The sequence below is a fragment of the Perognathus longimembris genome, chromosome 21 (genome assembly GCF_023159225.1).
Source record: "Perognathus longimembris pacificus isolate PPM17 chromosome 21, ASM2315922v1, whole genome shotgun sequence".
Taxonomy (NCBI): domain Eukaryota; kingdom Metazoa; phylum Chordata; class Mammalia; order Rodentia; family Heteromyidae; genus Perognathus; species Perognathus longimembris.
The window spans coordinates 38,383,366-38,409,853 of NC_063181.1; the positions used below are offsets into that span (position 1 = coordinate 38,383,366).

Below are 26,488 nucleotides of genomic sequence, written 5' to 3' on the forward strand. Positions count from 1 at the left end.
TTTCATAATATGTCTGACACAAATTTAGCCTATCTTAATGCAACTAACTCAGTTATTCCAACCATGCTTAATTCTCAACCATCACAGATCCTTTCAGTTAAGGAAATATTTGGAATAAAGCAATTTATTCATTTTTCCTCCAACTAAACAGCTCTCTGAGGACAAAGTAAACCCATGGGCTGTTTGTTATATAGGATGCTCAAAGGGTAAAGTGAACGTCATTTCAACTTTCTTCTCTCCAGTTTGAGGGGAAACTCAAGACTCCAACCTTTATTCTTACTTAAAATGTTGGCAGACAAGGTCATTTTACTTAATTTTGAGAATTATTTTGTGAGCTGCTGTAACAAATGCTTGATATTGATTGTGCTTCTGTGGTCTCATTTTGTAACATGATCAATTTCTTTGGCATATTTTGTTCTGTGTATGAGTTTAAAGCTTTTGCAATTAAGAATGTGGTAAATTATCTCAAATATGGATGAGAATTTTACATAAGGAATATACTTTAATATATGACAGTTACAATAGATTTCTTTTAATTTTATAATGAGCCTACTTAGAAGCTATTAAAATTTTTTATTCCCAAAGAAAACTCCCTATTTGTAAACAAATACATTTTATTGCATTTGTATAAAGATTTTCAATTTTCCTTTTTAAAAACGAATACAGGGGTGTCAATGTGGCTTATGGTAGAGTGCTTGCCTAGCATGCATGAAGCCCTGGGTTCGATTCCTCAGTACCACATAAACAGAAAAAGCCAGAAATGGCGCTGTGGCGCAAGGGGTAGAGTGCTAGCCTTGAGCAAAAACAGCTTAGGGACAGTGCCCAGGCCCTGAGTCCAAACCCCAGGACTGGTGAAAATAAACTAAAAACTGGATACATAATTGTGCATACTTATGAAATACAATGTGATCATTCAAAACATATACATATATAAAATGCATGATTACTAAATTGGAAAATTTAGCAGTTGCATTATTACTCTGAAAGAGGTTATTTCTAATTTCATGAGTAACTTTTTTTTGGAAATTCTACCGAACATGCTTTGGAACTCGATGGGCAGGGGTGGGGGGTTGCTAAATTGTGATAAATGTCACTGGTGAGGTTGCTTTAAAATGGTTTATTTTATGATGTAAATTTCAACTCAATAAAAAAAATACTGGGCACTCATCCTGTTTTAAGCTTCTCTAACACATAATTTTAAAAGGTAATCGTGTTCTATGTGAGTAGTTTTATTAGCAGGATGCAGTAAAGTAATGAGACTTTATCATTTGACAGTCGCCCTTCCTCCTATAAAGACACCAACAGCTGATACACAGATGCAGCTCCGTGGAGAGCACTTGCCTAGTGTGCGAGGCCCTGGGTCTGATATTCAGCACTACAAAAGAAAAGGACACAAGAACAAGAAAAAGAGGACAAAAGGAAAAAGAAAGAAACAGAGTGTTTTACCATTGACAATTTATGCTACCTTGCCAGGGACCTCAAAAAGCACAATAAAGTTATTATGAAATGACAGATCATTGATGGTCTCAATTCAAACTAACTTTATGAGAAATCAAGAAAAACTCTACTCTGTCCCATTATGAATCTTTCCTGCTGTTCCACACCATCCGGCTCTCCTACTTAGGATATACTAGAAATAGTAGCAAAGGATGCGGGGGAGATGGCGGTCTATGTCATCCTGTACAGCCCCCTTAAAAAGAAAATCATGTGTAAGAATTCTCTAGAGACTATGAGTTCCATAAGGACAAGCCTTGGTGTTTCCACGAGTCCCTTCCCAGTAACTAACAGAAGCCTGGCACAAACAACACACTCCATGGGTATTTTCTCAATGAATGCATCAGTAGGGAGACCTTGAGGATACAGGTACTGCAAACAGAGCTTTCTCTGTGCAAGCAAATGCAGATAAATGTTAAATGATGCAGCATGTGTGCACGTGTGCAAGTGTGCCTGTGTGCATATGAGAGAGAATTCTGATATGTGTGTGTGATAGAGCTGGATGGTCTTGCATAATCTTTACTGGAGCAAATATGTTGGCTTAGTCACCGACAGAAATCTTTGCTTGCCTTCATTAAAATTCTTTACCATTACAGTTAAGTTCAGGGCACAGGGTAGCATTAGCTGGTACACATTTTCTCTCTCTTGCCCTCAAGTTTTATAGCAAATGTAATAAGAATACAAGAGGTAGGGATTTTAACGTGTGGGCAATTTTATTTTATAAAGATAATAATAGATGCATTATCTGTTTTATCAGTAGAAGAAATTTTGGTTAAAAAGAAGGGAAACAGCTTCTAATAACCAGTATCAGTTTAATATAAGTTCAATGTAGTTTCAAATGTATGTAACTTAACTTGAGCTATGCTTTGCACTAATTTATTGTTAACTGACTCTAAACTGACCCCTAAACCAGTCTAGAAATGTGAATTGTATATAGCATAGCATAGCACTTATAGTGAATGCTCAGAAATATGTTAAGTTGATTTTTAAATCTTCCGCTTAAAGTAGACACTGAGCATGAGATTACACACATTTGGAGGCAGTTATGCATTATCCTAGGAGTCATTCAAAAGACCCTCAGACTTCCTGGAAACCCATCTGTGTAATAAACCCTTGCAACTCACTCAAAATAAAGGAAACTTGGGAAAAGGAATTACCTGAAGTGTTTTACTTTCAAACATAGGCCAAACTTCTAAATCTGAAAAGACATGGGCCAAAAGAAACATCTAACAGTATAAATTTTCCTTAAAGTATACACAATTCTTTCCCCTTATTGCTGAGCCAATTGAAAACACAAAGTCGCACCCCAGTACAGGGAAGAGAGCGATAAAAATACAAGCACTTTCCAGAACTGATTTTGGCATTCCCAGTGAGTCATTTAACTGGCAGCGTCATTCTAAGGCCACAGCCTTCTGATGCTCATAGAAACGGAAATATCCCATTTAACACGAAAGGCTCGCTTCGCACTTTTCTGCTGTTCCTCAGCCCACAAGGTGGGAACTTTCCCTCCATTGTTACTGTCTTTATTACTTTATAAAGATATGAATTTGAAAGTCAGACAAGGTGTTTTCTGATTTGACCTCCAACTCAAAACTTCTTCCTGTTAAAAAGCATACAAGATGTTGCTAGCAACAGAACTATTGAAGGATGTTGTTTTTTTCGGTTTCAGAAATTATTGGAGTGAAAGGATTTGGGTTTAATGTAAAGTCCAACTATAATTTCAATAATTAGACTTAAATTTTTCACTAACCCTATTTGGAGCTTATCTGTGTTTAAATGTTTTTAATAACAAAAGGAAATTTCAAGGAAGTACAATAAAAAGCCTTTGTGGAGATAACACTGGAATTAATTTCAAGGTCAGAGCTAGAATTCAAGTCTTATGGGTAGGTTTTCCCACTTCAACTCCTTTCTACCAAGGACAGCTCTTTAGACACCTACTGCCAAGGTCAGTAGAGGCATTTGCTTAGACAGTTTAGATTTGTCTGTCATTGCTACATGAGTGGTTGCCCCAGAAGTACCTCACTTTGACCCTTCTACAAGGACTGTTCTACCTGAAAGATCACTCCATTTAATGCTCTCTAGCTCACCTGTCTGGGGTCACAGCACCACTTAATGGTCCTCTTTGAGAAAGATATTCAGAGACGAATCTTTACACTGGGACTCAGTCTTTGAATAGCACATCATCAAACTGAAGGAAGTTACCTATACTTGGCTACTTCCTTTCCCTCTAACAACCTTCCTCTTCACTCCCCTCCACTTCCCCCTCCCTCCCTGCGCCCTCCCCTCCCCTCTACTTTCCCCTCCTCCCTCCCCTCCACTTCCCCCTTCCCACCCCCCTCCACCTTCTCTACCATTTTGATTTTAAGGAATAATTTACTCTTAAAATGAACTTCAAAAGTATGCCAAGGACAAAAGACTCATGGACTTTGGGCCATTTTCTAATGTACTGAAGAATCTTTATGTGACAAATGGTTAATTGCTGCAGAAAATTAAGAGCTTTTTCTGCATTGCTGTCCCCAATGCCACTTACTTATTGCAAAAGGGCTTTTCCTTAATACTAGCACTAGGGAATTGGAGCTTCTGAGAACAAAATGGATAGGAGAACATGAAGTTCAAACTACCGACAAAACCAGAAGGCTCAGTGATAATAGGCTTCATTCCACTGAGACAAATCAAATCATTGCATTAAGACATCCCTAACCTGAACATACCTTTCCCAGTGGTCAGCTGGCCAATGGCCACTATGGGTCAGAGGGCCTGATGTGAACTTCTCTCCTGCTCCATTCCCCTCCCTGTTTATGCAAACGTACTTTATGAACTACTGAATATGTATGCTGCAGTGCAAAGCCCCTTTGAAAGCATCTGTAGTTAACTAAATCATACCATTGACAGCAAGAGGCATGCAGAGCAATTTCACCTAGCAGGAAAGGCACTTCTTTTACATATCACTGCAGTGCAGAGACTTCTGGCCATATGTTTCTTTTCCTTCTCCACATACCTCCGGTGAGAGAGACAAAGCTTAGCTCAAATGCCTCGAAATGCTTTTAGGCGGGTTTCTGAAGTGACACATAAATCTTCCAAAGGGTTTCTCAAAATCTTCCCTGCAGCTTTGACACCACTCTGTCACTGGAAGCCAGACAAATAACCTGTCTGCAGGTGAAGTGTGCTTAGCTGCAGTCGAAATACCTAGACTTAGCACATTCTCTTCTGTGCCCTTCAAAAGTTCTACTACTGTTCACTGACAGATATCTAAGTATCTAAAAAAGGTGGGCTCCTCACCCGTGTTCCTCTTTTACCTTCAAGACAATTCATAGGAAAAAGGTTTGGGGTGATAAACATAAGGGTCTATCAAAAGTTATTGTTATTCATCCACAAGCTTTTATTGTCTAGGGAGGTGTTAATGATTAAGCAGTTTTCCATGGTACTGAAGCATTTGGTGATGCAAAAGAATAGCAGAGAGCTGGGAATCGGTGGCTCAGGCTTGCAAGCCTAGCTACTCAGGAGGCTGAGATCTGAGGATCGCAGTTCAAAGCCAACCCAGGCATGAAAGTCAGGGAGACTCTTATCTCCAATAAACTACTCAGAAAAAGCCAGAATTGGTGCTGTGGCTCAAGCAGTTAGAGCACTATCCTTGAGCACAGAGAGACTCCAGTACACAGCCAGGCCCTGAGTTCAAGGTCCACGATGATGATGATGAGGAGGAGGAGGAGAAGGAGGAGGAGGGAGGGGGGGAGGGAGGGAAGGGGGAGGGAGGGAGGGAGGGAGGGAGGAAGGAAGGAAGGAAGGAAGGAAGGAAGGAAGGAAGGAAGGAAGGAAGGAAGGAAGGAAGGAAGGAGAAGAAGAGACTTGCAGAGAGAATGCCAATTATTTTTAAGTGCCTTGAGTAGGTGGCACATTTTCATTTCATATACAGAATTAGGCATGCTCTTTGAGAGGAGATTTTTTACAGTAACTCCTGGCTGTATAGGAAAAAAAGTGGGTTGAATTAGTACAAAAATAATTATTTTACTGTCAGAAAATCTGAGCTAAATTCTTGAGTTGTCCACTTCATAATGAAATGGCATTCCTGTAATTCAGCCAATGTACAACAACTAAACAGAAAATTTGTTGCTCAGCATTTTAAACTATCTTCCTTTTATAAGTTGCCAGGTTAAAAGAAAAAAAAAAAAACAAAAAACCTCAGGACGACCTGCTTTTCAAAAGCAGTAAATGTACATTTTAAGGTCAATATCTTAGATAAAACAAAATAGCTACCATCCATAAAGATGGTGGCTAAGTCCTTAGGTAAGTATTGTGTTAACTTACTTTGCTATCCATTCAGCTTACCATCCCCAAAACATTCAATGGCGAGTTATGAATGAGGCAGTGCTCTGAAGTTGGTAGATTTCACAGGGGGATTCAAAGAAAATTCCATTCTACTTTCAATTCTTTGAAAATAAAACCAGATTTTTTTCATATATATATATATATATGTATGCTGCAAAGTAAGGAATATTATCTTATTTTATGGATGGGTAGAACACAAAGCCAACTGTGACTGCTCAGCTAGGAAAAGGACTTCAGCTTCAGAGGCTATATATTTTACTTCATAGTGATTTGGGAGTATATTAAATGGAAAAATACTTTCTTATAAAATCACTAATTGCATGAGATAAAGAGCTTAAAGATACTTTTTTTGTTGAATTCTATGGTGAAAATTCTATTTGGGCCTACATAAAACTTCAGTCAGGAGAGGAAAGAGCAAAAGAAGACAAATATGACATTGAGAATGTACCTGCTCACATACATACTAGTTTTCACCCTGGATGGATTAACTTCTCTGACCAAGGAAGCATATGCATTTAGTATACTACACTAGGCTATCCATTTAATTATACTGTGTAACTTGAGTCTGACCATGCTGAAATCAGCCCATTTAAATAATGTTATCAGTAAGCTAACATATTAAATTATAGGACACACTCTACTGCATGCTGCTAAGTTTTCCTAGACACACTCCAAGTAGATGTTGTCCCTGATACCTTTGGTATGTCCTTCCCTCCCTGTCTTTCTCTTGTCACTCAGGCTCAGGTCAGCTGGAACCCAGGACAAAGAAAAGATAATTCCTGAGAAAGAATTTCAGCCACGGTGAAATGTCCTTCCCTGATAAGGACATGTCAGAATTCATAAAGAAATTGTTAGAATGAAGTTGTCATTTTTATTTTTGAAAAATAACTATTTTTATTTTAAAAAACTTAATGCAAGATGTCCTCCCTCCCTCCCGTCCTCTCTCCCTTCCTCCCTCCTAGCATGTGCCTAATATGAATATATGAATCAAGCCTTTTTTAAGACCAAGAGAAAAAATGATGAGGTTGAGGAAAGGACAACTGCCAGGTTCCTAGCTCCAGGATGTTTACATTTTAATGGAAAAATTAGCTTTCTTAAGGGCAAAATCTTCAGAAGTGAGAGTCCACTGACTAGTAGAGATTTACCATAGACCCTGTTTGTATGTCTGACACACAGAGATGTTTCAAATGAGCTCCTTACAAAGCATTGGTTATTATTATATATGTATGCCTAAATATTTGACATTTTTCTTCACTCAGGATCGATTATAAAAATGTTTTCTTCTAATAGTGTTTTGTTTTGGCTAGAAATCGATGAGTGCAAAGATTCAATTCTAAAGATGAGGCCATGCCTGGACAAAAGGTTTTTGGAGGCAATGGCGGGTTAGAGGCCAAATAACATGTCTAGCCCCGTGTTTCTATTCCCTGAAACTCCCCAAACCCCAAACCCACCAACACAGACTTGGCTGTAGTAGCAATCTGATGATAAGTTGATGACTTTAAGAGCTGTTGACTATTTGGGGGACTGGATTACAATATTTTTAAAAAGACATTAATATATTTTTAATTTAAATGTTATTGTAAAGATGATGTACAGTATTTCATTATTATCCATTTGGTAAAGTGCACTATTATGAGTATTTCTTAATATCACAGCAATTTTGATTTGTGTCTGTGTATATATATATATATGTATATATGTATATGTATGTGTTAATACTATGGCTTGAATTCAGGGCCTTGCCCTCTTGCTTGGCTTTTTGCTCAAGGAAGATGCTTTACTATTTAACCAACAACCTCCACTTGTGGCTTTTTGCTAATGAACTGAAGATAAGATTCTCTTAGATTTGTCTGCCCTCGCTAGCTTTGAACCTCAATCTTTAGATCTTAGCCTTCTATGTTGCCAGTTACAAGCATGAACTATTGGCACCAGCTTGAAGTTTGGAGTTTCAGCATATAAAAAAACTATAGTCAAAATAAAAAAGAAGCTTGTATGATATTCATACAGATAAATATCTGATGATATGGTTTGAAGATTGGTTGCTTACAGCAACTAATTTAATCAATAAGGAAAATTGGCATGATTCAGAAAACTAGAGATTTTGCTTAATTAAGCGTTAGTTGTAGAGAGCTAGCTAAGTCAGCAAAGTCGCTGGCATGTCAAAGGCTGAAGATGACCAAAAGAAGCTTTGCTTTCAGTCACAGCCAATCATCTTTCTAAAGATCTGAGCTGCTCCGAGATGAGCCTGAAGGTAATTAAAGCAATCAATAGCAAAACAGAAGGCGTAGTATTTATTGAGTGAGAGACATGATTTTTTTCTTCTTTCAATTAATGAGAACATACATGGCTCTAGAGCAACAAGTTTGTATAAAAGCATGCAAATCAATCTGAGGTCTTCTCCCTACAATGTAATCTTAATGCATGTGCATTAAGTGTGACATGTTCAATAGTGGATGTCTAATGAAGGAGAGCTGGACACTACACTGAGGTGGGAGTTTTTCTTTCATCCTGTTTTTCAGAGATGTAATTCCAAATTGAGTTTAAATGATTTTCATTAAATCTATTTTCTCTCATGCTCGAAAATAACACATTAATTTTTCATGACATAATTTCACAAACATTTGAAGTTAAAAACAGAACTATAACAAGGCACCAGTGAATTATGACTTCAATCCTACCTACTCCGAGGCTGTAATCTGTAGGACTCCGGTTCAAATACAGCTTAGGCAGAAAAGTCCTCACAACTCCAAAGCAAGCAGTAAAAAGCTATACTAGGAGTATGGTTCAGGTGGCAGAGTGCCAACCTAGCAAGTAACCGGAAGCACCAGGACCTGAGTTAAAATCCTAGTAGTGGAAAAAGCACACTTTTTTAACAAAAAGAACATATGCTATCGATTTTGTTTTATCTTATTAACACAGTATTTTTCCTCTACCGTTACATATCTAACAACTTGCTATGCTATTGCGTGCCTTGGCACATTAGATATTATCTGTAACCAATATCTTATCATTATTATTAAGAATCACCATGCAGTTTAGTCAGCAAAAATATTTTGACATATCTTGTTTTTATCTACTCTAAATACCAAAGGCATTCTATTAGGATTAACCCAGTGATTAATGAATACATCCAGCATGAAGTCAGTTTCTAATCAGTGCCTAAAACTATTTCCACTATGGTTCATCTCTCAACTCTGTTACCTTGACTAACAAAGAAATGCCTGCTGAAGTCTAAGGGTTCAGGTAGTTACAGGAAAGTAGATGCATTATTTATAAGGATGTAGAGGCTAGAAAGTTCGGCTCTGCAGCTTACCCTAGCAGTAGTAGGCTTGAAGCTATTGGCAATAGGAGCTTTGCCAGTGCATTAGAAGATGAGATAGAAAGGATCGCTGCCAAATAAAATAGCTAAGTAATAACAAATGTTAAAGAAGAGCCTTGGGGGTGGAGGAGACCTGAGATCACAGTTGTAACACTATGTAAGAGATCACCACGCTTTTGCAGTGCATGCAGAAAGGAAAGCTGTAATCCCAACTGATTCTCTGTGTCTTATCAGTTGTGAGTGCTCACTTCTTAATTATGACCATACATCCTTTTTTAACGTGACAGAAGTATCTGTTCCTAAAGGATAAATGATAACTGGCGTAAAGAGAGATAATGATCAGTAGGAAATTTTCTAATCAGGTATAATGAAATGTGGCTTTGGATGGGCCACCCTACTTAGAAATCTATATTTCAATATTAGTGATCGACTAAAACATGGTATTTTTCTCATTGATTTCCAAGAAGAAGAAACTCAACTACAAAAAAGCTGCAATTTCTTATCCTTCATATGTGCAGACTGATATATTGCTACAGACAAGACACTTGTCATGGCTTTAAGTCAATTTGAGATAATGCTATTCAGCTTTCATTTTTGGTGTAATCATTGTCAGTCACTTGGAATTTACACCATAACACAAGAGACTGCATGCTTTAAATGTTAACTGCCAGGGCATGAATGTCATTTTCCCTGGGGAAAAAATAACTACACACTCTAAAAACTGGCAAAAGTCGACCTAAATACATTAAAAAGAGAAATCTGTCAGGATTGTTGAAAAAAAAAATAACCTTCCATATGAATCTGAAATTTAAATGAAATGTTCCGCTTGTACTCTCCATCTCCAAACTGTTTGAAAAGGTTCATCCAAACCAAGGTAAAGCAGGAGAGGCTATATGCATCTTGTATTTATTCTATTCCTTGAATAACCTATGCATCTGCATCTGAGATATTTATTTAATGCACACTCCTCAGCTACCACACCACAACATAACACACAACTGTCCGCCTTTCCCAAATGTGTATGTGTGTGGCGGGGAAGGAAAGAGGAAATCATTCAGGGCATTTTTTTTTTCTAAGTTATCTAAGTACCAAGAAAAGATGATTTGGTGCCAAAATGTTCTGGCCTGAAAAACTTTTATGGTATTAAATGTGTGTATATATTTTTGTATCTTGCTTCGAAATTTTGACTTCTAGAGTTACTCTGGTCCAAGGAATCTCATGAGGGAAAAAAGCCCAAGAGTAGTGGGGTAACGATTCGCCCCGTGGGCTGGTATGAGGGAAGGCACAGGAGGACCCGCTGGTGCTTCTCTTTTACCCTCCACCTTGATCTTCCACCTGGAGCCCCCTGAAAGGCCAGGGGTGGACCTGCTCCTGATCACGCTTGCTTATTAAAAGGTACCACTGTTTCCATTTTTTTCTGCTCATTTTAATGACAACAAAAGAAAAAATCCTGTCCATCCACTGGATGGACAGGATTGTGACAACCACCTTCTTCTCTCACAGGTGGCTCTTCAGCACCACAGAGGAGAACAGCAGCCAGTAAATACATCCTCAAATGATTTGTAAAAATCCAACCAAGGAAGACACATTCTTACAAATCACCATGAAGTCAAGCGTTCACCATAAAATAATAAAACTTGGAGGTAAAATTAAGAAATAAGTGTAAAACTAGGCATACATGGTGAATGAGATATGTTTTTGAATTGTATATTGAAACAATCTAAAGGAAAATGATAACTGAATGTACCTATTTCACTGTTCAGTATTTAATATACATTTGGAACTGATACAGGGATGTGTCAATAAGCAAATAAGCAAATAAGCAAAATTCCTATACCATCCTCAATCTTTATGTGAGAGTCAACACACACATCAGTATAGACAATCAGTAATTTAATGCAACAGTTACAGGACCAACAAGAAGAAAGTGCTGGGACTTGATAATAGTCTAACATCTAGGAAGAAGACCAGATTTTTAAAAACATTTGCTTTCATTCCTTAAACAAGTATATTTTCCAGTTGTGGTGCATCATGAGTAACTCGGACCTGTCATCTTAACTACACAGGAGGTGGAGATCTAAGGATCATCCAATTGCTTATCTCCAAGCAACCATTCAAAAGCCAGAAGTAGAGCTGCGGCTTGAGTGATAGATAGAGGTAGCCTAGAGACAAGCTCAGAAACAGGGTACAGGCCAGGCCTAAGTTCAGGCCTGGGACTGGCACAAAGACAAATTGTGTGTGTGTGTGTGTGTGTGTGTGTGTGTATGTGTGTACACACATACATATAATTCTTTTTTTCTAGATATATGTACACCCAGATCACAACTTCCAGTAAAAGGATGGAGAGAGATAAGACATTTTGAAAATAATTGAAATGACAGCTCACCCTATTCTCCACGCGGAGTCTCTCCCCATCAGAAGGTGTCATTACATTCATCCTTAGTATAGACTTCACGCAAAAGATCTCACTTGGCTTCTCAAAATTTCAATGAGTACACAGAAAGCTTTATGATACCTTCTATCTCTACTTGAACACGCGCAGTGCATATTGTACTTTTGATTTATTTTTTTCCCTAAGAGGAATAATTTTTAATTTCAGTGACCTTCACCTATACTGTAAAATAAATAAATAAATAAATAAATAAATAAATAAATAAATAAATAAATATAATACTAAACCGCTTATGGGTCCGAGTCAGCTATGGCCCTTCTCAGGCTTATCGGCTTTTACTCACAGCCCTATTTGCAGACAAGGTAACTCACCCCGGTAGGTAATCTATTCATCCTCAAACATACCTAGAAATTCTATATGTTTTTTTTCCACATATAGCTTGAGGAAAGTTTAAACAAACATTTATGCTTTGGAACATTAGGGAGGTGAAATTCAGATTATATTATGTAGATAGTATAGAAGAAGAAACCTACTTGATCAAGTAAAGAAAATGTACAGATTTTACATAAAAACATTTAGGATTACTTCAAAAGTTTTCTGTGATGTACATATACATATGTGTGTGTATATATATATGTAACAGCCATCCTTATCTCCATGTATGTATCCATACACATGATATCCCCATATTTATCAAAGAAAATTATATTTAGAGAGAAATTTATGAATATATATCTTATATAATTGATATTTCCATCCAATCAAACTTTATCACAGAGATATCATGCCAGACAAGGGGGGATTCATTCTGGTAAATTTCAACAGGTGGGCATATTTGGCCCTATAATTCTGTTTTTGTAATGTGGAGTAGCAATTTGAAACTCTGTAGAATAGGACATAGAAACAAACAAGATGTATTCTCTCAAAGACACATATTTAGAAAAGACATGGGCTTTTACAGGCTAACTGAGCAGAGAGATTTTTGGATTGAAATTTTGGATAACATGTAAACATTGAAAAATAAAATTTAAATATTTTATCTTGTATTTTCTTTGCTTAATCTACCTTAATTCCCATATGAGGAATTTGCAGTGGAAAACTTGATCAAAACAGCATAGTTTGCCATTCTTTAGTTACTACTCTCAATAAATAATTTTAAGAAAATCAAGGGAGGAATTATAATAAAGGCAAATTTTGCTTTCAATTTTTAATTATAATGGATTGGTTTGCCTCTCTCTCTCTCTCTCTCTCTCATTCTTTCTTTCTGTGTGTGTGTGTGTGTGTGTGTGTGTGTGTGTGTGGTGTGTGTTGGTACTGGCCTAATCTTTCACTTGGCTTCTTTGCTCAAGTCTAGCACTCTACCACTCGAGCCACAGCTCCACTTTAAGCATTTTGGTTCATGGAGATAAGAATTTTGAGTTTCTGACCTTGCTGTCCTTGAACCACGATCCAGAAATCTCAGCTCCCTAAGTAGGGATAAATTACAGATATGAGCCACCAGAAACTGGCTTATTTTACTCTTTTATTTTACTGTAGTTCATAGTTATAATCAGGTATAGATCCTAAATTGTACAGTTCTCTCACTTGTGACCAACTCAATACTTTTTGATAACAATATTTTTCAAAAATGTGTAATTACTCAATGAAAGTAAACTTAAGAAATTATAGTTTTTCTATATATTTTTGCATGTAACTTAATCAAAAATATATCCTCAGATAACATATCCTTTATAAGGCCAAATATATACAAAGATGAATTTGGGGATTTAAAAAAAAAAAAAACAAAATGTTTTAACTTGCCATTCTGAGAATAAGCTCCTTATCTAAAAACTTCTAGTTAAAAATTGAAATTCCAAACAGTTTCAAAACTCTAGCAAGAATTGATTTCTATTGCCTCTTAATCTTCATTTGTCTTTTACTTATAATGCTAAATTACAGAATTGTATTATTTTAAATAATAATAAATGCAGAATTCTAATTTTTTAGTAAAATAGTTTATTTAGTGGGCTGACCTTTTCATACGGAGACAATCAGCTATTCTTTTTAAAAGATGACAAAGTCATTATGCAATACTTTGTCTTAAATGACACACTACAAATGGCTTTCTCTCTCAAGTAAGATTGCATGATAAAAACCCTTGACGTAAAAATCTGCTCCCCAGGAAGGCATAGTGGTTTAAGCAGGCAATCTCAGCCACTTGGGAAGTGGAGATTCGAATGGGAATGGAGGTTCGAACCCAGCACAAGCAAAGCAGTTGAGAGACTCCACCTCAACCAATGGCTGAGCATGGTGGCCAGCACCTATTACCCCAGCCGGGAGGGGGGCCAGGGTGGCTTGGTGCAGTGGCATGTGCCTGTCAATCAGTCCTCAGTGACGTGGGGAAGCATAAGCAGAATTGGAGCCAGGGCCTTCCCAGGCATAAAGTAAAATCCCTACATTAGAAATAACCGGTGCACAGGTGTTGCTAAAGCACCTAGCAAGCTCAAGGCCCTGAGTTCAATCCTCAGTACTACCAAAGAAGAGAAAGAAAAAGAAAACTGCCCCTCATGTTCTACATTGTATCATAATTACATGTAATTATACGTGATCAGCAAATTAATCACAATTCTACTTGATTGCAAACTCCTTCAGTCCAAGGACAATTCCCTATTCATCTCCCCTGACCTGCCCCCTTCCACCACATTTGGTAATGTGGACACATTTTCCAGCACCATTTAGAAGGTAGTAGGAACTATTCGTTAATTTTAATTAGAGACAAAGAAGTTTCTAGGGATCGCAGGAACAAAGGGGAAGAAGAGCCATCAAAATGTAACCCTAAATCCACTACCCTCCTCGTAGTTGCCACTTAGCCCATCCCATCTACAGTTTACATGTCTTACTATGGAAGTGAAGGAACCAAATGCCTTCAAAAAATTTAAACAAAGGCTGATTAAATTTTTGATCACTTCAAATAAAAGTCCTAGAGATATTTAACAAAGCTAGGTGTGTGCACTCAATATTTGATGAACAAATTCAACCTAAATACCAAATCTCCTGACTATTAAGACAGCTATGGACTTGGAATGAAGATGAAGACCGCCTTAGGCTGGAACCCTCGCCAGCCTGGATAATTGGTTTTCAAGATTTTGCTGACCTTGGGTAGAGTGAGAAATAAAATGAAAAGTGCCACTCCAGCATTTCTGTGGTGATTAGTTGCACTATGAATACACAGTACCTTTGTTAAGGAAATGAATTAAATATTCAAGCTCTTCCTGGGCTGGATGCAAAATAAGAGTGGGACAGAGAAAAGTGGGAGGTGCGCACAGATGAACTCCAAGGGTCATTATTTCCTTAGGTTCAAATAGAGATGTCTCTGGTGCTGAGAAAGCTAAAGTTGTATTATCTTACATTCCCCTGGCACCTGCTGAATTCTGTAAGATATACATGGAAAGGGCCAAGTGTGCTCCTTCTTTTCCAAATGAAATAACAACAGCTGGTCAACATGCCATTACTGTTATGAAATCTGTAGCATCTCCATATCCCCTTCATTGTAGCTTTCTAAGATATAACCAACCAGGTATAAGGGAGGGGGGACTTGATGAATAAGGAAGAGAGAAAGGTTAGCAGAGTGCAGTCATAATAGTCCAAGTATATATGTGATAACCAAAGTAGGAAAACTGGGGGATGAAAGGGGTTTTGAGAGATGCAGAATGATGAAAAGGGAAGATATTGATCAAGATGCATTGTACCCATAAATTGACATGTTGAATTTAAACCTCTTTGGTACAACTACCTAAAGATATTTCTTTTCATTTAAAAAATTTTAAAACTAGTAAACCAGATATAGAAAGATAAGTACCACATGATGATGTCATTCATGTCATTTTTTTTTTGGCCAATTGTGGGTCTTGAACTTGGGGCCTGGGCACTGTCCCTGGGCTTTTTTGCTCAAGGCTAGCACTCTATGACTTTATGCCACAGAGCCACTTCTGGTTTCTGCTGATTAATTGGAGGTAAGGGTCTCATAGCCTTTCTTGCCCTGGCTGGATTTGAACAGGGATCCTCAGATCCCTGCCTCCTAAGTAGCTAGGATTAGAGGCATAAGGAACCAGCACCTGGATATCATTTTTTTTTCTTAAACATTGATTTCTAAGAAGTTGAGAGAAGAGAATGGTTACCAAGGCAGAGGAGAGTGTGAAGAGATGAGCTAGAGGAAAGCGAACCAATGGAGACTAAGTGATAGCTCAATAGTAACATGAAGATCCAGTGTCCTGCTGCCAAATAGCTTGACTAGAAATCAGTGATGTGCTTCCCATGTCAGAAAGCTAGCAGGATGGATTCTAATGTTGTCATAATCAACAAAATATTCTTTAAGGAGATACGTTTAATTATCTGTCAATTATTAATTATTCTTTGTTTGAGGAGACATGCTTAACCTAATTTCCATATACATTTAAATGTATCTATGGGCACATGTATCAAAACAACTTATTGCTCCATTTATATGCACAATTTTTAAGCTTTAATGTATAAGTTTTAAAAAACTCAATTTAGCATCCATCTAGCAAGCATGGGGTCAAGTTAAAAATCCTTTATTGGAAATAAAGGAATAAATAAGCTCAATTTAAAAAGAAAAATAATTATTTTTGTAAACCGGGTCTGTAAGAAACATTTTGCCTTTTCTCCTCAAAGTAAAAAGAATTTTGTATACATTTACGCTGAGTCCCATGCAAATGGATTTTAAAATGGTAACTCGGTTTTCTTTTTTTCCCTACTTTCCTGGGTATAGAAAGAGGGTATTCTTACAGTCTCATAGATTTTCATAGTCTTTCTACAGAGAGATTGTAGATTGTCTTTGTTTCCTCACTCATTATTTTCTTCAGATTGGTTACCCTGCTTTAGTTGTACCTGCTCAGTTAAACAGAATTTTTGTTTATAAACTCTATTTTTACTTTCCCTTTCAAATTTTCGGCCATGTCTCTTTTCCTAATTCCTCTGAGGTTTCTGATGTGTTCAGTGACCATGGGGTTTTTTTCCCCCGCTGACTAGCTTTCTCTGTCATCTCCTGGTATAGAACTCAGCTCTGTTAATAAGCCTATACTGCGTTCCCCCGGGGCGGTTCCCATCTGCTCTCTTTCACCTCAACACAGTCTCGGGTGGATGTGTGCAGCCCCCACTTGGGGGCAGTCATTTATCTCCCCGGAGATGATATTTGAGGGGTAGATCTATGATGCAATCAGGGCCAATAAGATATAGTCCCTAAGATTCGCTGTTTTGATAAGGAAGAAACTTTCTCCCCATTTAAAAGTGTGTGTGTGTGTGTGTGTGTGTGTGTGTGTGTGTGTGTGTGTGTAACATGTAAGCTTAGAGTTACCAGTAAGCATCTCTCTGTCAGGCAGAGAAACCCCCTGAGAATGAAACTAACATTTATAAACAAGCGACGGATAAAGATGAAAAAAGAAGTCAATTATATTTATTGAGCCCTCTGGATCAAACTGGGCACATTCTGTAAACCTACACACTCCTTTATAGTCCCACCATTTGGAATTCAATTTCTACCACTTGCTACTTACTGAAAACTCGCACGCTAAATTCTCATCAACATTTCTTATTTTCCTGGTCCATTATGTTGATATTGTTTCTCAGCCCTTCCAGTTTTTATAAGAGTGAGAATTATTTTGAAAGCCGCTTTTTTGACTGTTCTATTTCTCAGATCCCTAGGTAGCTTAAAAAAAAAAAAAAGAAGAAGAAGAAGAAGAAAGCCATGAAGTCCAGCATGTAATATTAAGATTTATCACAATCTTGCTGGCTCTGTACTCCTAGAAGCCACTTAGGTTTGCCTCTCTGTCACTATTCTTTTGCCTCCACTTCATCATTTAATAAAACAACAATCATACTGGATTGCTAATGCTCAGGCCTGGAACTCTAGCTACTCAGGAGGCTGAGACCTGAGGATTGCAGTTCGAAGCCTGCGCAGGCGGAAAAGTCTGTGAGACTCTTATTTCCAAAAGCTACCAAAAATACAGAAGAGGAGCTGTAGCTCAAGTGGAAAATAACTACCTCTGAGCAAAAGAAGCTCAAGGATAGTGCCCTAGGACCTGAGTTCAAGCCCCAGGACCCATGCCAAAAAAGGGAGGGTGAGGGAGAAAAAGAAAAAGGAAAGTATTTTATTTAAAGTTCATTCACTGTTTTATCCTTAATGATTTAAAACACTAAAGTCTGGAGACAGGCAAGGCAGTAGAGCAGCAATTACTAGAGGCAAGGAAGGTGGAAAGGTGGAAGTAGATTGTTGAGAAGGTTGGTTGCATACACAGTGCCACTACGCCACTCGAAATAAGCTCTGGTCATCTTGAGCGCAGTAAGGTAGCTCCAGTTCACAATAAGGTGTTCTATATTTTACAAAGAAGTAAAAGAGAGGAGATGAAAGGGTTGAAACATGAAGTAAGGAAAACCAGAAGGAAATATGAATTGCCATGATATAATTAGTATGCTAAAACATTACACTATATCCCATAAATATGATTATTATGTGCTCATTAAAAAGAGTAACATTTTGGGGAAAAAGTAAAATAAAGATACCTCTTTTCTCCCAATCAATTACCAACATAATGGAAGATTTACTTTTAAATGTTCAAGAAACTATTGCAACAGAAAAGCCTCAGAAGAATAAAGAAATTGGCTAACAGTATATTTGTCACAGAATTTATGACTTCACGTAATACATTAAAATTTATTTTGCCTGGAAAAAAGGCAAAGAAGGCAAACACCCAACTACTCGTGTTAAGATGTGCACATTCAATGAGAGTAAGGTTCCCCTTTGACACACGGCTCTGTGATTATTCTCATCTCTGTAAATAGCACGTGCCAATGGCCTAGAACTCAAAATCAGGCCAGGCAGAAAAATCCACAAAACACCATCTCAATTAATGAGCAAAAGCAAGACTGCAGGTGTGGCTTTAGTGGTAGCATGGCCTCCATGAGCAGAAAATGCCAGTGAGAATCCAAGGCCCTGAGTTCAAGCCCTGGTAACAGCAAAGAATACAGAAAATAAAATAAAAAATAAAGACCCATACCATCACCAAAAAAAAATCGAATTATTCAAACTGGTTCTAGACTAATGATTTGGGCTTGTTTTATAGCAGGAATGCCTTGAGTTGTATTGCTTCTAATCAAGGTCTCTTCTGTCCATTTTGTTACTTTGAAGATGGTGGACTGTGAATTTTTTTCCCTATATAAGAGCTCTTCTAGACTAATTAGAACAAATGCAATTTTTCCCTTAGACGTTTCCAGAACTCATCTGGTAGATGGGATGACATCCTGACCCACAGTTGTATGAAGAAATGTCTAATGCATACAAATTTGCCTTAAAAATAAAGTAGATACTCTTGTTAGGTGAATGTATCAATAATATTCTTGTGGGTACACATTGTTCACACATGATTCAAAGGAATAATTTTGTAAAAGACTGATTTCCAAAATGATTACAAAAATGATAAAATATAGATAAAAACTTTTGGAATTAACTTGTTCAGCAGTGGGATGCAATTAGAATCACCAAGTTACTTTAGACAGGTAAGGTAGGACTGAAGAATTATGTTCTACTGGCAGACAGTAATGTAAGTAAAAAAGTAAGTTATCTCCACTTACCAAATGAATGAGCAGACCATGAAGGAAGTAACTTGCTTTCACAAAGGAATGACCTTGACACACAAGTTCTAACTCTTGCTCTAAATCACTCCACTGTTGTACAAATCTACAGTTAGCTCTCTAGACCATCAGAACGAAGGAAGCAGTATTGAGCATAGTAAATCTTCTTTCTAAATCATTATTGTTGCTATTCGATACTTAATCATTTGTTATTCTCCATAGAGGGCAGTATCACCACACCCATGAAAAGGCCATGTTTATATAGAAATCTGAATACAGTCTACATTCAGTTGGGAATCATTCTCTAACAGTGAGTGATAGGAAAGGCTCACATTTTACCACCTCTAAAGAGCTGAAATTGAAATGCCATTTGCCAACAGAGAATCATTTAGCAAAGGTCTGAGCAGTTTCCTCTCCCCTTAAAACAGATAGGACAGTTATAGATAGAAGTGGAACATTACAGCCAGGATCTCTAAATCTCCCATTAATCCAGCCAGAGCTGGTCCAGTCTAATCAACGTATCACTGTGCTATTCCCAAGAGTAAATGCTATGCCTCATTATGACTGAAAGGTTGCTACCAACAAAAGACATTATTTCCTTCGGCTAGCTGTTTTAGGTGCCACATTCAAGACTGAATTTATTTCATTCAAAGATGTCAAAGTGGAATCCGGAATCCTTTGCTGAGAATACACAACGTTTTGAAAATACCTATTTGATTTCCTTGCAAAGATTTTCCAACAGCATCCTTTAGGCTGAAAAGTTATGAACTCATTTACTTCATCAATAATTTTCATTTCAATTATGTTCAAATACGATTTCGACTTTGATTCTCACTCTTGCTTTATAGCCACATCCCTTTTCCAAAATCTAGCTCTCTCTCTCTCATCTGTTCAGATGATTTTTAAGCAAACTTATGCTCAATCATATGCATTCGTTTTCTTATATGAGGCTTCTCAATGCATGCTGAGACACACGTGATACACAAAAACAGAGTCTCAGGAAATTAAGTACTTTGCCTAAGATCACATGGTAATTAGCAGCACCAGTATTTAGACTTAAGAGCATGAATCCATCCGAAGTCTGTATTCTTTCCATTTTATTAACCTGTCATAGACTTTGATGTCATCACTGAGATCATACAAACTCATCGGCATCTGACAACTCATCGGCTTCATCTGTTGAATACTCCCTGTCCATGTGGTATTGCAGGCTATTTTCTAAATCCCTTTAGAGACTCTCATTGCTTTAAATATCAAAGGCTTTTGCTTTGAGGCAACAAAACCTATGCATCATAGCAGGGCAGTATACTGCCTGGGTTTCAGTCCTTCTTCTGGGACTCTGGACAGTATACACCAGTTTCACATCTGTAAATTAGAGCAAGGTTTTATGGGAACCATGGCTCATCATCCATGTAAAACACCTCACACGTTTCTTGGCCTCCAGGAAGCCTGAATTAACTTTGCTGGTATCGTTACTTGGAACATACATTAATACTTAAGACTATTTACCAGATACAGCTATTTATTTTCTTTCCTATTGCTGATCTTTAAACTTCCCATTTTTCTTTTCCTCATTTATGTATTAAATTGGAATGGATGGTGCTTAATTCAGCAAAGTAGTTGTATAACAACTGTATTTTTTTTTTAAGAGCATTCAACAGAATTGTCCGGAATTGGGGTCACCAGCCACTGGCACTTCTAGGAGAAGCCCTAATGCTTTTTTTTGGTAAACAATCCATTTACATTTTTGTTAACTCTATGAAATGAGGAACTACATAGTTCTATAATCTGTCAGAGGGTTCAAAATCACCTTCCCAAAGCTGAAACTAATATGTAATAAGATTCTCATTTAACTAAGTACTTATAACTGATTTACTCACAAATATGTCATTTACCCCCCCCAAAGGGTAACTAATGCTTATCTTTACTAGAATAATTATTACAAAAACTCTCAAAACTATAACTACTCTAAAAATAATGAAGGGTCAGTTTAAAAAGTTCCCACAAAAGGAATAGTAAATTTAATATTTTATCAATGTTTAAAAACCTCTAGAAAAATAAACCGGAAGGAAGAAATCATGATAAAGTGATTGTAATTGAAATATGTTTTTAAACCATCTTTCTAGAGGGCCAGGGATGCAGATATCAGTAGAGCACATGCCTAGGATGAGCAAAAGCTTGAGTTCAATACTCAATACTGAAAAAGAGAGAGAGAGAGATTTCTAAGATGTATTTAAAGGCAGGAGACAAAGTGCTTTGATAAATTAAGTGGGTAGAGGGATGAGAGAATAAGTAATAAGCATGAATGAAACACTATAGCTAGAAAAAAGTCGACAAAATCATTAGCATTATTATTTCAGATTAGTGGGTCAGTGGTTTTAATTTTCTTCTTTTCATTTTTTTCTAATCCAACCTCGGTTATCCAATAGGGGAGCTGGAGTGGTCAGGGAAGAGCAGGAGAATAGGATACAGATGGCAGACTTCGGCACTCCTGGCAGGATTGTGAGCAGAATACACACAAACAAAAAGGAACCTTCTGAACAAACACATCAACAGTTGCCCTAGCAGTAAAGGGCACTTCCCTAGCAAGTGGTCTCTTTGGAATAATAGAAGACTTTGTATAGCAAAAACAATCCTTAGCAGGAAAAACAGTGCTGGAGGAATATCAAAGTTCAAACTCCACTATAAAACTGTAGTTATAAAACCAGTTTGGTACTAGCCCATGAACAGGTCTGAGGACCAATGGAATGGAATTGAAAACCAAGAAATAATTCCTGGGGCCTATAGCCACCTAATCTTTGATAAGAGAGCCGAAATCATCAGATGGAAGAAAGACAGCCTCTTCAACAAATGGTTCTGGCAGAATTGGCTATACATGTGTAGAACACTGAAGGTAGATCCTTATATATCACTCTGCACCAGAATCAACTCCAAATGGATCAAAGACCTTGAGGTATGAGCAGACACCCTAAAAATATTACAGGAAGGTTTAGGAGAAACACTAAAGCTCCTTGGCACGGTTTGAAACTTCCTAAATAAAGATCCAGAAACATAACAAATCAAAGAAAGCTTGGACAAATGGGATTGTATCAAACTGCAGAGCTTCTGCATGGCAAAGGACACAGCTAGTATGATAAATAGAAAGCCCACAGACTGGGAGAAGATCTTCACGAACTATACAACAGACAAGGGCCTCATATCAAAAATATATCTACAGCTCAAAAAAATAACCCCCAATCACAAATCCTCAAAGAAACAACCACCCCATTAGTAAGTGGGCTAAAGAATTAAAAAGAGATTTCTCCAGAGAAGAAATAAGAATAGCCACATGAAAAAATGTCCAACATCTCTGGCCATTAAAGCTAAGCAAAATGAACTACAAGTTGTGGAAATAAGTGGTTTGTCATTGTTGTTGCTATTTTCAACATAACATGTGAAATTATACCTTCCTTTTTCTTTTGTCTTTCTTCCCCATTGTTTTACCCTTAATGTCACTGTAACTGATTTTGGTACCCTAGGTATTGTAGATACATTTATTGGAAATAGGGAAGGGGAACAATAAAAATGGAGAGACAAAGGATAAAGGATGAACCAATGCAACAGCAATACTTACAAAACTATATTCTGTAAGCCAACTGTACAACTCATGGGGAAGAGGGGAGGAAAAGGGGGAAGGGGGGAGAAAATGAGGGAGAAGGTAACAAGTTGTATAAGATATGTACTCACTGCCTTTCGTATGAAACTGTACCCCTCTGTACATCCGTTTGACAATATTGTTTTTTAAAAAGAGAAATAAAAAAACTGAAAAAAAATAAATTCAAATAAAAACCACATTGAGATTCTACATCACACCAACTAAAATGGCCATTATCAAGAAAACAAATAACAGGTACTGGAAGAGATGTGGCCAAAGGGTATGCTACTACAGTGTTGGTGAGAGTCTAAACTGGTTCAAACACTCTGGAAAGCAACATGGAGGTTCCTCCAAAGACTAAACATAGAGCTCCACTATGACCCAGACATCCCACTCCTGGGCATTTACCCAAAAGACCATAGACATGGCCACACAAAAGCTATCAGCACGACTGTATTCATTACAGCATTATTCACTGTAACTAAAATATGGAACCAGCGCAGATGCCCAGCAGATGCCCCACAGTAGATGAGTTGATCACGAAAATGTGGCATATATACACAGTGGAATTCTATGCTTCCATCAGAAAGAATGACACTGCCCCATTCATAAGGAAATGGAAAGTCTAGGGGGAAAAAAATCATATTAAGTAAAATAAGCCAGGGACAAAGAAACACAGGCTCCATGGTTTCCCTCATTTGTAATAATGAGTAGATGTCTAGGATAGTGCTAGCAGAGGATCACAGTAGCTCAAGAGCCATGTACAGAAGAGCATATATGATGAGGCTAAGTGAAATGAATGCCAAGATATTTTTTTCCTTTGGTTTATCCCGTTATCACTGTTTTTATTTTGGTATCCCGTGTCTTATATCTACGTTTATCTGATTTGAGGAAGGAAGGGGAATAACAAAACAGTGAGACCAAGGACAAAGGCTGAACCAATGCAACAGTGATATTCTCAAGATACTATACTGGAAATAAACTTTACAACTCAGGGGGCAGGGGGCTGGTGAGTAGGAGAAAATAAGGGACGGGGGTAACAACACCATTCAAAAGAAATGTACACATTACCTTACTTATGTAACTAGAACCCCTCTGCACATCACGTTTACAATAAAATAAAAGATTTTTTAAAAAAAATTAAAAAATCGAAAAAGAAAGCAGTCCATTTGGACCTACTGAAATAAAGAGGCACTGGGCTGCTTGTGCTTTTTCATAGTGATCCCAAAAGTTCAAAGAACTTAGTTAGAACACATAAAAGATTTGCTGAATCCACACTACTCAAGAAAGACTTTTCAGAATGTACTTCAAAACACCAAGGTCAAGAGTACAAAGAATGTAACCCACATAGATTTGATTACATTACTAAAGCATAGCTCATTTTCCAAATGTGAGGGGTTACTAGTGTCTCCTTTCTGGCTGAAAGAAAGTAGAAAGGAAACCTAGGATTTCTTCCAGAGTTGATAATTTCTGACCTATGTGAACTTCTCCAAAGCCTTTGGCTTTTTCATATATTTTGATGTTCTAAGTCTGACTTACTGGTACCGTTGATTAGTCATAGTTCGCTTTTAACCTGTTTTAAATGCAGATAGTTGTTTCTCATGATTCTTCTAAAACAGAGATCTGCACAGAGCAGACTTCATGTCCCATGTACCTACAAAGCTTGCATCCACAGTTCAGAACTCTTGGTTTACATTTTCAAATTACCAAATATGTTTTCATGAGATTAAAAATGCATTTACTAGTCAATCGGCAGTATTGAACTAGGAATGATGTATAACAATGACACTAGGAAAATATTTTAACCAAATGGTTTGCAAAGTTTGCTTTCTTACTCCTCCCCTGTCACCAAATACCAGGACCAAACTCTACAGAGAGTAAGAGAATAACACCAGATTCAAAGTTGTTTCTCTCTCAATATGTATGGCAACGAACAGAAATGTAAACTGAGCACTTTAGTTTCCTAAACCTCTAGAAAACCAGAGGAAATTTTTCTTCCTTTCTCCAAACTGCTCAGGTGTGCTTAAAGACAACATCCATTGCCCCATTAATGATATCATGACGAGCTCTAATTACAAGACATTCAATAACTTTATACAGTGAATCATGCAGGGGACAAATTATACTCAGACAAAATCTCAAAGAGAAAAAACCTAGTATTTCCTTTGTATAAATACTTTTTCAGGGGCTGGGAATATGCCCTAGTGGTAAAGTGCTCGCCTCGTACACATGAAGCCCTGGGTTCGATTCCTCAGCACCACATATATAGAAAAAAGCTGGAAGTGGCACTGTGGCTCAAGAGGTGGAGTGCTAGCCTTGAACAACAAGAAGCCAGGGACAGTGCTCAGGCCCTGAGTCCATGCCCCAGGACTGGCAACAGAAACAAAACAAATAAATAAATACTTTTTAAAAGTTCAATATGATCCCTTAAAGCTAATTACATAATAGCCACACCATTGCTGTAATCTTTTCATAAGCAGAATTAAATAACAAATATTCAAATTTGTCAGCTGGGATGATCATTTTGGAATATGTAAGGAGGTCCCTTCGAACACAGAGGTAGATAATTGAGCTCTTTCAAGCATTGTGTGATCTTACCATATTTGCCATCAATCCTGTTAAATGATACTTTATGTAGTTAAAACACTTAAACCTCATGTTATCTATCACAGAGTTTGGTATGGCTTGGGGTGCTGAGGATCGAACTCATGACCTCACACTTGTGAAGCACATGCTCTACCACTGAGCTACATTCCAGACAATATAAAGATATTTTTACACCAGTTAGTTCTCATCTGGTCCTACGAATCTCGAGGGAAAGATCAAAACCTCATGTATTTAAACAGATTGACCCAGCAACTTAAATGACCAAAAGTATAGGCTTCTTTTGGGTTCCCTATGAAACTGACAGGGAAAAAAAATTGTCCCTTAAACATATATCCCAGGTTACAACTCGATAACTGGGAACATATATTTATTAAAGAGCTTATCACACTGAGAAATAAAGAACTAAAAATACGAATGAGAAAGCAGCTCTAAATTCAAACTGTCAAGATCTAATAAACATCCCTGCATTTTATCAAAATTTAATACCATGCTTTCAATTTCTAAGTATCAGAAACTATTGTCACTAGTCTTGGCTAATTTCCTAAGTTCCCTTGATATGGCACAAAGTAACAATCAATCCAATAGTTGTAGAAGTCCATAAGCTTGGAGAACATTTCACATTGAAGAGATGAAAGTGAATCTGTGATCTTACCCAGGGACTTTCTTTCAAACACCTCCTAGTCACTTGCTATCAGATTTGAACTAAGGGTACCTATGAATGGTTTTCTCATTCATCAGTTTCAGACTTCATATGACAAATGAGCAGCTTTGTTAAGTGAGGTACCCACGTATCTGGGTATTGTGCTTTTGACAGTTGATAAAGGTATGAAAACAAACTAGGAAAAAACCAAAACACCCCAAAATAAGCATCAGAAGCTATGCCATTATTTTTTTCAATCACCGTAGGTACTAGATTATCCTAAAGGTAGCACACCTGACATCATTTAATATTCTTATATAGTTTGGGTGAGAAGAAGATCTAGGTCATATGAAGCATAGAAGGCCATTTGTATTCCAAACAATGTTTTCCTGCTCCCAAGCCTAATATGCTGCCCTTCAACAAGGACAGAGAGCATTGTATGAATATACT

The 26,488-nt window shown here is 37.4% G+C and overlaps 1 protein-coding gene across 4 annotated transcripts in view; it reads right to left on the reverse strand.

The window, feature by feature from the left end:
• Positions 1-26,488, reverse strand: part of Nrg1 (neuregulin 1) — a 969,466-nt gene that overhangs the window by 123,711 nt on the left and 819,267 nt on the right. The window lies entirely within an intron of this gene.